The 14644-nt window shown below is 40.8% G+C and overlaps 1 long non-coding RNA gene across 1 annotated transcript in view; it reads left to right on the forward strand.

Annotated features, from left to right (window-relative positions):
• Positions 1 to 8649: 8649 nt before the first annotated feature.
• The window catches only part of LOC127611765 (uncharacterized), a 29387-nt gene continuing 23392 nt past the window's right edge, over positions 8650 to 14644 (forward strand). Inside the window, exon 1 of the long non-coding RNA XR_007965448.1 lies at positions 8650 to 9416. This is a non-coding gene — a long non-coding RNA (uncharacterized LOC127611765). The remainder of the gene's footprint in view (positions 9417 to 14644) is intronic.

The raw sequence follows: 14644 nt of genomic DNA on the forward strand, positions 1-14644 counted from the left end.
GTGGACTTTTTGATTGCAGCACACAGGATGCATCTTGTGGTTATCTATAGAATCCCTTTGTAACGCCGTAAAACAGCAAACAACATTATTGTCTCACTCCCGCCTCCTTTTGCTTTTATCTCGCCGTCATTTATTTATTTAGCAAATGAACCAAAGCGAGCTTGATTCAACCCCATCACGATCGGTTACTCGCAGTTTTACTTTTTGGGGGGATTTTCCAATCGGCTATGTCACAAGGGATTTGAATTTAAAAAAAACAAGATTTAAATGAAGTGGCGACAAAGCAAACCTACTACCTACAAACCGCTACCAAATGTTAAATGGAGTGCTTTTATCTCCACAATCACAGTATCCAATGCTCTTTACAGAGGCTCATATTCATTCCTTCAAGCATACATTCACGCACCAGTAGGCAGCTGCCAGGCCTTTTGGTAGCAAGTTAGGGTTCAGTGTCTTGCCCGAGGACACTTAACGGACAATTCAAGGCACGATTCTAATGCCCGACCCTTCGGTCATTGAAAAGCCTCCTCTAGCAACTGAGCCACATCCGTGTCTAAATTGATAGGATTGATCAATACTGACTCGAACCATACTGCCAAATCAAGACCTTTTGCCATGTAATCTTTTTCGTACACGGCAAATGCTGTATTATAATGACATCTTTTGAATTCACTTCAATCAAGTGATTTAGTGTCAGTAAGACAAATAATAACTAATTTACTGTTCAGATGCTTCGGGTGCTAACATGATAGCCCGAAAAGCTGTTTTCGTGCATTGTCTTGTAAAACGATGTGGCATAATATTTAGATAAATGGGAGAAGGCAGGTAGAGGCTGATAATGTCAGTGTGATAATTAGCACAGAGAGGCTTAAAAAGCAGTGGTCCGCAGGGAGACGCCCCCTGGTGTGGGGAGATGGCGCGCAGCTGGATCACACTTAATTAACTAATTGAATATCATTTCGCCACTTAGCTATAAATTAAAACATCGACAAACATGAACGGACATCATGACATTAATTTAAGGGCGCAAGCTTTAATAGGGGGGTGATTAGCGCTGATTGGATTTTATTGTAAATAAATGATTCATTTTCATCAGGGAGTGCTCTTCTTACGGAATGCTAGGCAGTCAATTTCATCCAGATGATGGTAACAGGCCTTAATATGAGGCAGGATTTAAAAATACATATTAAACCGCTGTTGCGTCAACAATTTACACAGCTCACTTTGCATTTTACAATTAAACAAGAAAATAACAAAACATCGAATGTACTTTAAAATCTGTAAATAATTTGTCACACCGAACAGATTTGAGCTTTGCTATGTGTAAATACATTATTTAGCGCATACCAGAAATTTTTACCTCATGTAAGCTAATTTTTTTTCAAGGTGAAACAATTTATTCCCACTGGGCCAAAATTGAAAAAGAAAGAAGAAGAAAAAAGAATTGGCTTTATCACGTAACCGAAACAATACTTTAGATTTAATCCAAATGTTTCTACTCCATGTGAACCATTTTTGATTGTTGGAACAAACCATTTTTTAAAGTTGAAATAATTTCTTGACATTTCTTGCTCGTCTTTTTCTTCTGCGTCAAAATATTATACCAGTAAGAATATGAGCAATTTGGCTTATAATTTTCTAGGATCAATAAATTACAATATTTATATGAATTTAGTACAAATCTCGATGGGGAATTGTTACTCAATTGTTACTCAATTAACTTCAAAATCTTCAAATGGAGGCATACTGGATGACGACTGGTTAGCATGTTTGCCTCACATTTCAGAGGTTGTTGAATGAGCTATTAAGCAAATATAATAATTTTAATGTCAGACCCAGCAAATGATTGGTTTGCTTCACATTGAGAAATCGATTCACGTCATGTAAAAGTTTTGGGTTGCACTCAATAAGTTATTTACAGTCAAAGCTGAAAGGTTAGCTGTGATAGTTTTTTCAAGTTCATTCAATGATTCATTTTTTTCTATATATTTTTTTAATATCACACAGGATGCATAATTTCTGTCCCTATAGGCTTTCGCTCACTCCCAATATATTTTTCGCTTAAGGTTTGCAAGACATGTGAAAACCTGCACGTTATCAACTGTGAGTGTTTCAGTATTTTCAATGCTGGTCAGCTGGAGATGATGGTTTGTTTAGTCAGATGTTGACAAAGATGCACTTACATATATTGTGAAGCTTCTAAGACAGCAAGCATGAGCTGCTAGTGTAAGCAACCTTTCTTTCTGAAACAAGAGGACCTAAGAAAGCCGATTCAAATGTCAAAGGACAGTCTTTTAATGAGAACAAATTCTAACAGGTGCTCAAGGTAGGTTGGGGTCACATTAATATACTGAATGCTTTTTTTTTACTTTTTATTACTTGTTCCAGTGGTCCACCAGACCCATCTGCTAAAGTTATGTAGTACAGCGAAAACACCCCAAGGTCCTCTGAAGGGATGATAAGGACATATTAGTGTGTGGCTGGTATTTAAGTACAGTACAACCTTCATGAGTCCCACCAGGATCAGCCAGATTGGGCTTTTTGCTGCGAGCTGGGGGAATTAAAAAAGTGTGTGTGTGTGTGTGTGTGTCCCACCCCGGCTTCGATTCCAGGCCCCTCCCACATTCCCAAAACATGCATGGTCAGCTAATTGGTCATTCTAAATTGTCTTGTGAGTACCCCGCTTTCTCCCTTAAGACAGTTTGGAAAGGCTCCAGCATGCCCGTGACCCTCGTGAGGATAAGCGGCTTGAAAATGCATGGATGGATGGATGGATGTGTGTCTGCCTGTCTCTCTGTCTGTCTGTCTGTCAATCAATCTATATCTGTATATGTATCTATAAATTATGTTTTATACAGGCGACCCGGTGGCCCAGTGGTTAGCATGTCGACCTCACAGTGCAGAGGTACGATTCCAGCTCCGGCAGTTTGCATGTTCTCCCTGTGCCTGCGTGGGTTTTCTCCGGGCACTCCGGTTTCCTTCCACATTCCAAAAACATGCATAGCAGGCTGATTGAACACTCTAAATTGTCCCGAGGTGTGATTGGCTGGCAACCAGTTCAGGGTGTCCAGCTAACTGCCTGAAGATGGGCTCCAGCATGCCCCACGACCCTTGTGAGGATAAAGCAGATCAGAAAATGGATGGATCTCTCTCTCTCTCTCTCTCTCTCTCTCTCTCTCTCTCTCTCTCTCTCTCTCTCTCTCTCTCTCTCTCTCTCTCTCTCTCTCTCTCTCTCTCTCTCTCTCTCTCTCTATATATATATATATATATATATATATATATATATATATATATATATATATATATATATATATGTATATATATATGTATATGTTCTATCTTGATGGCCCTCCGTGGCCTGTGTCTGGGGCTACTCCAAATGCCAAGTACCGGTAATCCCTTTAATCTTGGACTGCTTCAGCCATGGAAACACACTTACACAGGTGTGGATTCAGGCCGAAAACCTTTAGAAGAACAAATACAAATAAATGGTTACTTCATGTGTTGTGACTCTGAGTAAGCGTCTCATTAAGAGTGCCAGAATATCTTGTATGTGTGTGTGTGTGTGTGTGTGTCTGTGTTAAGCATTGCATACTGCAGCTCTCCACGCCAGCTGTCTGGCGACATTCACTTGCTTTTCGCACACGGATCAGCATGAGGCATCACTACTCACAGGAGGAGGCCACTCACTACTCTCCCTTGTTTGGTGAAGCGCCACTTCTGCACCTGTAACATCCACACGCTCATAAACAAATAAAGTAGCAAGAAATCCCACTCATGCAGTTGGTCAACTCTCAACTCTCTCTTGGCGTGCATATTATCGTAATCAGCTTTGATATGTTTAAAGTTAACCTGCAAATGAAAGGAAATGACCTCTACAGGTGTTGTACCTAGACGTATGAATTTCATTTGGGCTATAATCAAGCACAAAACTCAATTTACTGACACAGCAAATCAATCAAAATTCCATAAAAAAAAGTGAAACATTTTTAGTTACAACGTTTTTATGAAAGAAAAGTAGCACTTTATTGTATTGAAAATGAAAACAAACGAAAATACAGTATAGCAAAATGCTATTGCTATTTCTACTGTAGCATTTATGTGATGTATGTATGCATTTTTGGGCCATGGCCTAGTGACTAACATCAGAAGCTGGAGTCAGGTTAGCCGGTTTGTTTGCTTGCAAGCATCTGGTTATGAATTGTGACTGAAAGCAGCTCCTTGCAGTTGTTATTTGATTTTTATACAGGATTTGTGTGTTTGACTGTTTGTCCCATTCAACAGACGGCTATTTTCTCATTAGCAATATTTGAAATTGTGATGCAATAATATGGAAATGCACAGCTGCTTAGGGCTGCATAGCGATGGAGTATTGTGTAGAGATGAAAACCAAACACACACACACACACACACAGAAAATAGTCAAGCTTGGGTCAGGACAACAAAGTGACTTGCCTTGTTGGTTCCTAATTAAAAATGTAAAAGGGGATTAAGCTTCTAATAACACACTTTTTGTGCTTTACCCCTGAAATTTTCTTGTTTTGCCCCCCAACCTTATGAGCCCAAAACATAGCCGTGGAATTCACCACCATCTCTCCAACCTTCCACAAATAACCCCACTTTCTTTTTAAAAGCAGTGTTCTCTCGGCCTGTTTGATCCCTTTGACCAGGCGGGGGCTTAACATCTGCACAGTGTTTTTGCACCAGCAGGCAGTTGCAGGCTAAAGCGGTTAGCAAGGGTCATGATATACCCTCCTGATCCCACCTGCACGGCGCCAAATGACGCATTTTATGAATCCCCACTCCACTTCTTTGGGCTTTGGCGAGGGGATGTATGATCATGGAATAGAGCAAGGATAGCAATTAGCTGACATGTTTGTTTTACAAGATCAATGATGGTTTGTCATTGTTTTATTTTTTGGGGAGTAGCGGGGGTGGGGGGTCGCTTAAAAGTAGAGTCTAGAGGGTTAAAAATACATTTAAAATATGTTAATGGCGCCTGTAGTATCTGACAGTAGAATAAGCAATTGTTAAAATGATCTTTTGCTGATTCAGCTCCGTCGCGCTGATAATCTTCCTGGGTGGTCCGCAACACAAGTTAAAAAGAAGGAACTGACTAGAATGCAGAGAAATTTTGAACCTGCTCAAAAATTTTTCAAGACAAGAAAAACTGTTTGCGACTGTTCAAAACGTCAGGCAAACATCTTTCCGACTCTTTGCGACTTTGAACGAAAATCAACATGCACTGCATTCTTACAATACAATACAATACAATACAATACAATACATGCTGATTTATATAGCGCTTTTACAACAGCGGCAGCTGTAACAAAGCGCTTTACAAAACAGTTAACATAACGTAAAATAATAAACACAACACATAACATAAAACATGGACAGTCGTGCAGTCCTAACCACTTTTCCGTCACACGCTTTGTTGTTTGAGGCAGTTTGAGATGAAAGAGGAGAGAATCAAAGTGTCCTTTAACCAGTGGATCAGAGACGTCATGCTCAAAATGTGCACACGTCGGCTACAAGCTAAGTTTCAAAGTCAACAAGAAGCTGAAGCATCCATTGACGAAAAAAGAGATTGGTTCACTTCTCCTGTCCCATGGAAATCCATTTCAATTCCAAGCGGCGACTCACGGTTCCAAATACGCATCAGCGCTCTTCACCAACGCTCCTCTCTCCTCATCCTCAACTTCAGCGGCCATCCATCCAGCCGCACCAACGCCAACTGTCCAACAGCGCTGACATAGCCACTGAACAAATCGGGGTTGTGAAAAATGCTGCCCATTACTGGCGCAAAAAACACAAGCGCCCCAGGTCTGTCCAGCACCGACAGTCAATGGCACCAACATTCCTCCCAATCAAAATCTGTGCTGGTACAGGCATGCTGCCGAGAAGGCGCAAGCACAGATACTGCTCCTTTGACGAATGTCGTGGCCAAAAAGCGCTGAAAACAGTCCATATCAGGTCCACACAATGAAACAACAAACAACATGTGACAAAACAAAGGACAAAAACAGCAAAAAAGAACAAAAAAGCAAGGCTCTTGAAGAGCACTTGCCGAAGGCTGCCTAGTCGGGCGCCATCTTGGGAAAAAAAAAATTCTTCTTAATTCTTAAACGCTCTCAAACCTTTGCTCAGTGAGTTGTGGGTTTTAGCTATGCTGGTAACAAATGTGAAATACAAATATTGTATTGTCAATGCCCCCCATCAAACCCCCCCCAAAAAAAACATCTACAATTTATGCTATTTTATCATTTTAGAAAAATAATTGAATAGTATTATCCCAGTTTTGGGGAAACCACTTCTGTTTTTTTTATTGAATAAATATTCCAGAAAAAAAAATAATGTCTAATAATTATATAATTACATCTTTAATCTGTTTTGGGTTTTTTTTCTTGGATTTTTTTTCATTTTAAAAAAAAGTCATTTGAAGGTCTTACTTCAAACTTACGCAGAAATTGTTCAGTTTGCCAAACATTCAATGAAAAAAAAATGTTCCGATTTTGGTCACAACAAATATTTTTCAACTCTATGTTGAACGTTTTAGAGCCAAAACATCAGATTTTACATCTTTAAAATAAAACAATAATATTAATTGTTGTTATTAATATGCCGCGTGTTGTAATTTTAATGTTTATCAACATTTTAAATTCATAGTGATAGCACCTTTTTATTTTATTTTATTTTTTTATTGCCACCACACCGCTTGAGTTGTTCAAGCACCAGCCTCTGCGCCAACATTACTGTTCAAAATTTGCAGAACTTCTACAATTATGGTCAAATGATGAAGTAACAAACACTGTTACCATTACGCATATACAATAATATGCAACGAATGTGGATTTACAGCTGGGGTGACTATTTTATAACAGTATATAGCCTTACGACTTATGCTACCTAACTTCACAGGGAGCCAAAGAGTAGCGCATTCCCACAATCTTGACTTTTGCTTTAACTTTTACGTCATGCATTTGCGATATTTAATTATGTACTTCTTTGTCTTGCACACTGCACAAATTCTGCTTCCCTCTGTGAGCTGAAAGGGCCCTTGTGAGATGTGTGATGTTCACAGAGGAGGCATTTTTTTGGCCGCCTTCCAGCTCATTGTGCGGCGGTCTGGACAGCTTGTGCGGCACGGCGGCTTCAACAACAGACAGATGACAAGCGCGATGTTCAAGTGCTCACAAACAACATCTTCCGGCCGTGTCGGATGCATTAATGATGCAAATCAGCGTTTGTTTTAAAGTGGCTTAACGAGTCGGTTACATTTCACTCGGCTGTTTTGTGCCATTTAATTTGGCGTTGTGTCTTTTTGTTACTGTTTTTTTTTTTTTTAATGTAAACATTTACTTTTGGTAAGAATCCCCACATCATGTCAAGGTATCACGGCATTTAAAATCTTTTGTGATGTTTTTTAAAATTGTAAAACTCTGTCAAATATTTCCCACCCCCCACAGACATATTATAGACATTTGCCTTTTTTGAGGCAACCAAACCAAATCTTCAGATGCTAATGTTCACAAATCTCACAAGTTTATTGTTTGTTGTTTTTGCGCGTGTTTGGTGACCAAGGGATACTGATAACAAAGGTTATTAGACAGTTTTAGCACCGGAAACATGAAACAATCTTTTCACAGCTGTATGCTGTAATTTTTTGAAACGTTCAAACAGACTTCCAAGATTTTCCATGTCTGGACACGCTCTATGTTTATGCAGGATGAAGTAACAGATTCCTATTTCCTATGAGCTTGTAACGGTGATCAAGATGACCATCCCATCAAAGCATTGCAATTATAGATTTTGTTTTACATTCCAGTCATCGTATTTCCTAGTTTAATGGCTGATTTCGATCCGGACCAACAAGCTTCAGTCAGACACATTTCATGGCAAATGTGCCTTTGTTGTCAATGCATCTAATTATTTTCCTTATGTTTGTCCCTGTTAGGGTGGTGGGTGAGCTGGAACCTATTCAAGCTAACTTTGGGCTGGAGGCAAGAGCCAAAAATTGAACGCTGAACTTCAGAAATTGTAAGACAACCATTTTGTTCTTTAATCAAGGCCGGCAGCACTCAGTTGTTGAATCAAAGTGATGTCATCTTTGCTCCTGGAAATAATGCAAATGCAGGAGATGTGGTGAGAAAAGCAAATGTGGCATTTGAAGAACAGTTCTGGTGATTAACAGTTGCTTGTTATAAACATTACGCTATACAGTGTATCACTGATATTATTGGAGGAGTGTATCTGTCTGTCACAACAATCCTCGCTTCATCCATCAAATCAATTTGTGGTGTCTAGCAATCAACCTACCGTTATTGTAGACGTACTTGAACAAACAGTAAACCACTTGAAAACCAATGCGCGCATGCATGCAGAAGCTGCTGCTTGCCCCCAGCTCATGCCCAGTCTCACCAACATCACATCATTTCCACCAGGCTCTCCCTCTTAACTGAAAACGTCTTTGGGAGTGAATGAGTTAAAGGCACATTATCTCACACAGGACACTGCAATACGCACAGCGGTTTCTATGCATTTTTCACAACAGTGTTGAAGTTTAGTGGAAGGGCAAAACTTGGTTAAGAAAAATCTTTATTTTGTTTCAGATTTGCACCGTTAATTGAAGGTTCACTGCTGAACATGTTTTGGTGCCTGAGCGACATGCTTTTAACAGTTCATGCCGGAGAACAGCGTCAAGTGGATTTGAAGGTTTTTCATCAGAGAGCGGCAGTATCGGTCTTTACTGAAGGCATATCTATACTATGCTCAATCGTGATACCAGACGCTGCCATATTGGTCTTTTAGTGGCAGGCCTCGTGTGTTTCCGTGTTCGATTGGCATCAGACAACAACATCTGTCATCGGATGTCTTCTCACCAGGGTTACCGAATGTTGCTGGGGACACATGCAGACACGCTTCTCCTCTCACTCGGGTGAACACGGCATTCTAACATGGGTGTCACACGCAAAACACAGAAAAGCGAAGAGGTGTACACAAACGTGAGCGCACCTTTCACAGAGCAGTGCCGGGGTGCCCGAGGGCTGTTGCCTCTCTGATGTTAGCATTGTCTAATGCGTTGTCCCAGCGCATGTAGGGGGATTGTTGCACACTTAGGCCTGTGCCATCGCTCTGCATTATTTAGTGGCACAGGCAGCTGGCTGTCATGCAGGGCAAACTCAAAGGCAGAGAGGAGCAAGCAGGGAAGCGATCGAAAGGAGACAGGACAATGTTTTATCAGTTTTCTCCTGACCAATATTTATTTCCTATTTTTCCTTTCATGTGATCTATGCTCCCTTTATTTCAAACCCCCTTATGGGTCACCAGCTGTCAGACAACCGTTGAAGGGTGCCGCCTCCCCTCTTATCCTTCCTCTTTTTGGTTTACGTGGCCGATTGGGACCCACATCCCAGGTAAGTGAACCGAAGCCACACAGATGTTGATCTCCTCCCCCTTTGACTCTCGACTTAATTCTCAGAGTTCTCACTAAAGTGGGGGTTAAAGCCTCTTGATTAAGTTTCTTCTGTTTAGAGGGGAGGCAAAGGGGGGATGTGTCCAGCACAGGCAGGTGAGCTGGTACTCCACCTCCTCTTCCCACAATCCGGTTAACTGTGTCTATTACAGAAGGCTGGCTGAAAGCTGGGATCAATCCTCCCCACCTTGCAGACATGTTCGGGGGCCCTATCAGTTGTGGACAGGACTTTGAGCCCTGATGAGAAAACCGGTGCAGGGAAATTGAATTAGCTTTTGTGTGTGAGTCTTCATTGATTGCTCTTAAAGTTAGCCTGGAGGTAACTTCTGCAAGACTAGATGTTGGCACTTAAGCCTTTCTGAGGCTTGGCCTGCTTCCATTTTGGAAAGGGAACTCTAACCATACAGCAGTCAAACACTTCATAGTACTCTGTAATTGTACAGGACTAAAGTCAACATTACGAAATATCTGCATTTGATCAACTGTCCCATGGCTATACTGTTTGAATTGCGCCATACCTAACCTACCATATACAGACAAAAAGGTTGGGACTTAGCTCAAATGTCTCTGTATCCACGCTTAGTGAAAGTTGAACTATGCACAGAGGCGGGCTACTCCAAGTGTTGTTTTTTGTTGCAATTAGAAATGGCGGTTTGTGCCTTTGTGTACATGAACATAGCCCCCTCGATTTGCAGCCAGTTCAACTGGCTCCTCTTATTCCTTTTATAAGGGACAGGTTACAGTCCTTGGTATGGGGTAAGCAGAAACTCATTTATTTGGAGTCCTAAAATACATTTATCAGGAACTACAAGCAGACCTCCACGAGCGCATGATGTAAAGTTGGCCTGGTTGAACACAAATCACAGCTGTGAATTGGGCACACCACATATGACAGCATGTGTGTGACCATCTCCTGCCGACCATCCACCACCCCACCGCAGCTGTGCCTTGACCAGAGGGTTGATTTAAAAACTCATCTAAAATCATGAATATGAGAATAATTATAATTAGAATGTGTTCATTTAATTGATTTCTACTATGACTCAGTGCAACGGTTTAATGCATGCTGTTGTCATATTTATGAATAACATGCCATCACATGAGCGGCCCGTTGGTCCAGTGGCTAGCGGGTGGACCTCACAGTGCAGATGTCACGGGTTCGATTCCGGCTCTGGCCTTCCTGTGTGGAGTTTGCATGTTCTCCCCGTGGCTGCGTGGGTTTTTTTCCGGGTACCCTGGTTTCCTCCCACATTCCAAAAACATGCATGGCAGGCTGATTGAGCACTTTAAAATTTCCCGAAGTGTGAGTGTGGATGGTTGATCGTCTCTGTGCCCTGCGATTGGGTGGCAACCGGTTCAGGACACCCGCCTACTGCCCAGAGACAGCTGGGATAGGCCACAAATGCAAAATATCAAATGCATGTGAAAGGAATGCCCCCGGTACACTGGAACACCCAGCAAGGTGCAGAGAGGTCTGTTAAATTGGATTCTGTCTCGGTATCCTAATGTAAAAACCTTTTTCTGCTTGAATTTAATTGGAAACTCAAACTTTGCTTGAAATGCTAATCCAGTCTTGAAATCCTAAATTGAAACCCCACCTTTTACTTGGAAACATAATATGAAACACTAAACCTGTCTTACGACCCTAATTTATCATTTAAACACTTGTCTGAGATCGTAATTTGGAACCCGAGCCCCAAAACTGAATTGCCAGTAAAAAGAGAGCCTTGATTTTGACCTCATAACAGACAGAACACAAACTGTTCTTCGTTTAGGTGAAGGAAAACATCAATGCAGTCGAAGGAGACAGTCAGACAGTAACTGTCAGTGCCGGAGTAGAGTCAAGTAGAAGTCTCTAAATGTGACAACTCTTTTGGCTGTGAGATGATGGATGAGGTGTGTGGTGCAGACACTTCCTGTTTCTCTGAATGCAGTGGCTTGGATGAAAGTGTTTTCAAACCAGGGGGAAGAACAATAGGTCAAATCAAGAAAGAAGTTCCCCTGACCCTGGGCACCCCCTCTCCCTACCGCCCATCCCCTCAACACACCAACTCACATTCCTTACTAACACTGCACTATCATTATACACCGGACTGCCTGGACTGGTCTACCATTTGTTTATGGTTGTTGTTGTTTTTTTTTTAATCAAACATAACAGAGGATTAACTTTTAAGGTCTTAAACATCAATTTACTTAAAATATTGATTTTCTTTTTGCGTGTGAAAATTTATAAGCGGGGGGACATCAAGTCTTGAATGATGTCTTCCGATCTATGAGGGGGACACACCAATACCTGCAGTGGTTACTATACTCATTGTAAAACCTTTTGGGTTTACTGCAAAGCTATCTTTTCCCATTTAAAAATAAAACTAATGATATATATATATATATATATATATTACCACACCACTCTAGATAATACTGTATGTGGATTACACATAGATTAGTTGAATGTTGTTATGTACTTACCAAAGATAGTTTGTTGTTCTGCATTCCAAGGCAAATGCGCTAAATCCTTGACAATTCAAAGATAATTACTCTTAAAAACTATGTACACCAATTATTTTTGCGCGAACATCATTGGTATAGCCTTAAATCTTTCTTTCTTTATTTATTATTTTATCTGTGTTTTACTATTGGTCTTGGCTGTACAGTGTCCTTGAGTGTTGTGAAAGGCGCTTACAAATGTGATGTATTATTATTATTCCATTTAAAAAACAAAAAATCGATTCCATCGTTTATTGTGATAGTTTCTGGATACATTTATCATCCGCAAAAATGTAATATAGGGACAGGGCAACCAATAAATAATGTAAATGCAGTACGCCTACAAAAATGAAATATCTATGATGAAGCCGGTCAGTTTTTCTACCACCAGGCTTAACAAGTTTTCTCGGGCAAACCTTGGCGTTAATTTGAACACTTTTAACAACATTTTGCGACGGTATAGTCTTGCAGAGATCATGCTACTTTATATCTTCTTCGACCAGGTTACAGAATATTTGCCACCAAAACCGTTTTTCAGAATGACTGTAATAATTGACAAAGTTAAGACAACTGTACAATTTGAAGACTGTGCAATAATAAGATTTTTTTTAAAAAAGCAATAATCTTTAAAAAGCAATGCTCAAGTCCATCAAGTACTACATCAAGCCGATTAAGTATTTTGAGAGGGCCACTATTCCCTCTCATTAATGTAAATATGCAGACTGGAGGCCAAAACAGCTTTTGTATTGACGGCAACACCGGCAGCATGTGCAGTGGCCTCTGCAAACAGATGACATGCAAATTTTGGATGATTAGTCTTCGTTAGCCTGTGATAAATGAAATATTCCATGCACATAGAATTATTTGTTTGTGTGGTCAGTCTGTGGTGGACAACTATTGCATTCATTAGCATTGATGGCTAACTGGGGGGATAAATGTCGTCTTACATGAAATGAAAAGGTTCATGTCGGCTAACCTCACTTCACCTTATACACTCACCATATCCACGGGCCCGGACCCCCTCCCTCCCCACGCTAACTCACACTGTAATAGCCTCCAGCTCTTGTGGTATCTAACACAGTGCAGCACACATATGCTGGTAGCCTGGCATTTGTTTATCTATTTATTTTATTTTATTTGCTTTTTTGACGACAGCCATTTCATCCATCTGTAAATGGTTTGCAGGATTCCGAAGCCCCTGAGATGAAGACTGGTGTTTATATGTTCCCGCTCTCACTCTCCTTCACACTTAGGATGAGAGGTACTTTTCGTTCGACTCGTTGTCTTCGATCTGGTGACCGGGCGTGTAGGGTTGTCCTTGCTTTTACATGTTTAGATTGACAACGGCAGAATTACTGGAGTGATGCTCCTGTATTGTTGTCATGGTTTAAAGTTTCATTCGGTGTTTTTGTGTGGCACTGTACCAAATGGTTACCGATTGATTAGACCCCCTGCCCTCAATAAAAAAATATTTGTTTTTACCTGGAAACCTGAAAAAAAAAATCATTTCACTCAGTTCTCAAAAGATGGAGATGTCTGCTTTTGCGTTAGAGCACTTACATACTGCACATACAAAGTACACGCGCACGCACACGCACACACACACACACACACACACACACACACACACACACACACACACACACAAATACAGCACACACAAAGGTGTAGTGTAGCATAGAGAGTGGTACAGTAGGTCACATCGGTTGTGGCAGGCCAGCGCTGACCTCAAACGAGGGTGTAGATTTATTCTAATCAGTACGCCGCTTGTGACAGGTAAACTGTTGAACTTTGACCCCTTCCTGCTCCTCAGGTGTCACTGTCCGTAGTGTTCCATGTCAGCTTTTATGGGTGGCAAAAAGTAAAATGTAAATTTAATGCAGGGTAGAAATAGATGATGGGAGCTTGTTGCTCATCGCATCAACTCTCACAGCGCACCCTGGTCACACCCACTAAACATCATCACCCGCGCACGTTTTTCAGCTATCACTGTACAATTAATTCAATTGTTTAATTAATGAAAGATCTATATAGACATGAAATCCAGGAACACCAAATAGCCTTGTAAGCTCAGCTGACCAAATTTGCTTGGGCTTCAGAGATGGCACATGGCACATTTTTTTTCATTGTGCCAAATACACGTGGTTGGGAAGAACGAAAAACACATCTGGCAAAATTTATCTTTCTCCATGCACAAATCAAGTTTGAGGTCATACATTTGTCAAAGTTCAGACACAAATTTGAAGTATTTTTATTCAAGGTAATTATTGTTCTTTTTTTGTTTTTTAATTTACTAACATTTGCATGAGTGTTTACAGCTACAAGACTACCTCACGCCTTTACTGCCATGAAATTCAGTCAAGCTTCCTCTGACAAGGCAGCTTCAGCATTCGTCTCATGTCCAAGCCTACTGGTGGCTGGGTTACTAGCTGTATGGGGAGCACAAAACAACAACTTGTAACTTGTTTTGAAATAAAAAGGGCACACTATGTAAAAGGAACAGATTTTCATGTGCACTGTTCAAGTCTAAGTCTTTCAGAAATGTTTGCCAAGCCAGTCACAAGTCATAAAGTCAGTGACTTGAGCCCACTCGAAACACCGAAGTCCCCCACCTTTGACTCTAGTATTATGACTTTATTCTCACAAGTTTGTTACCAAAAATGTGTGTTTTGCTCTCTTTTT

Source organism: Hippocampus zosterae, chromosome 12, assembly GCF_025434085.1.
Source record: "Hippocampus zosterae strain Florida chromosome 12, ASM2543408v3, whole genome shotgun sequence".
Taxonomy (NCBI): Eukaryota; Metazoa; Chordata; class Actinopteri; order Syngnathiformes; family Syngnathidae; genus Hippocampus; species Hippocampus zosterae.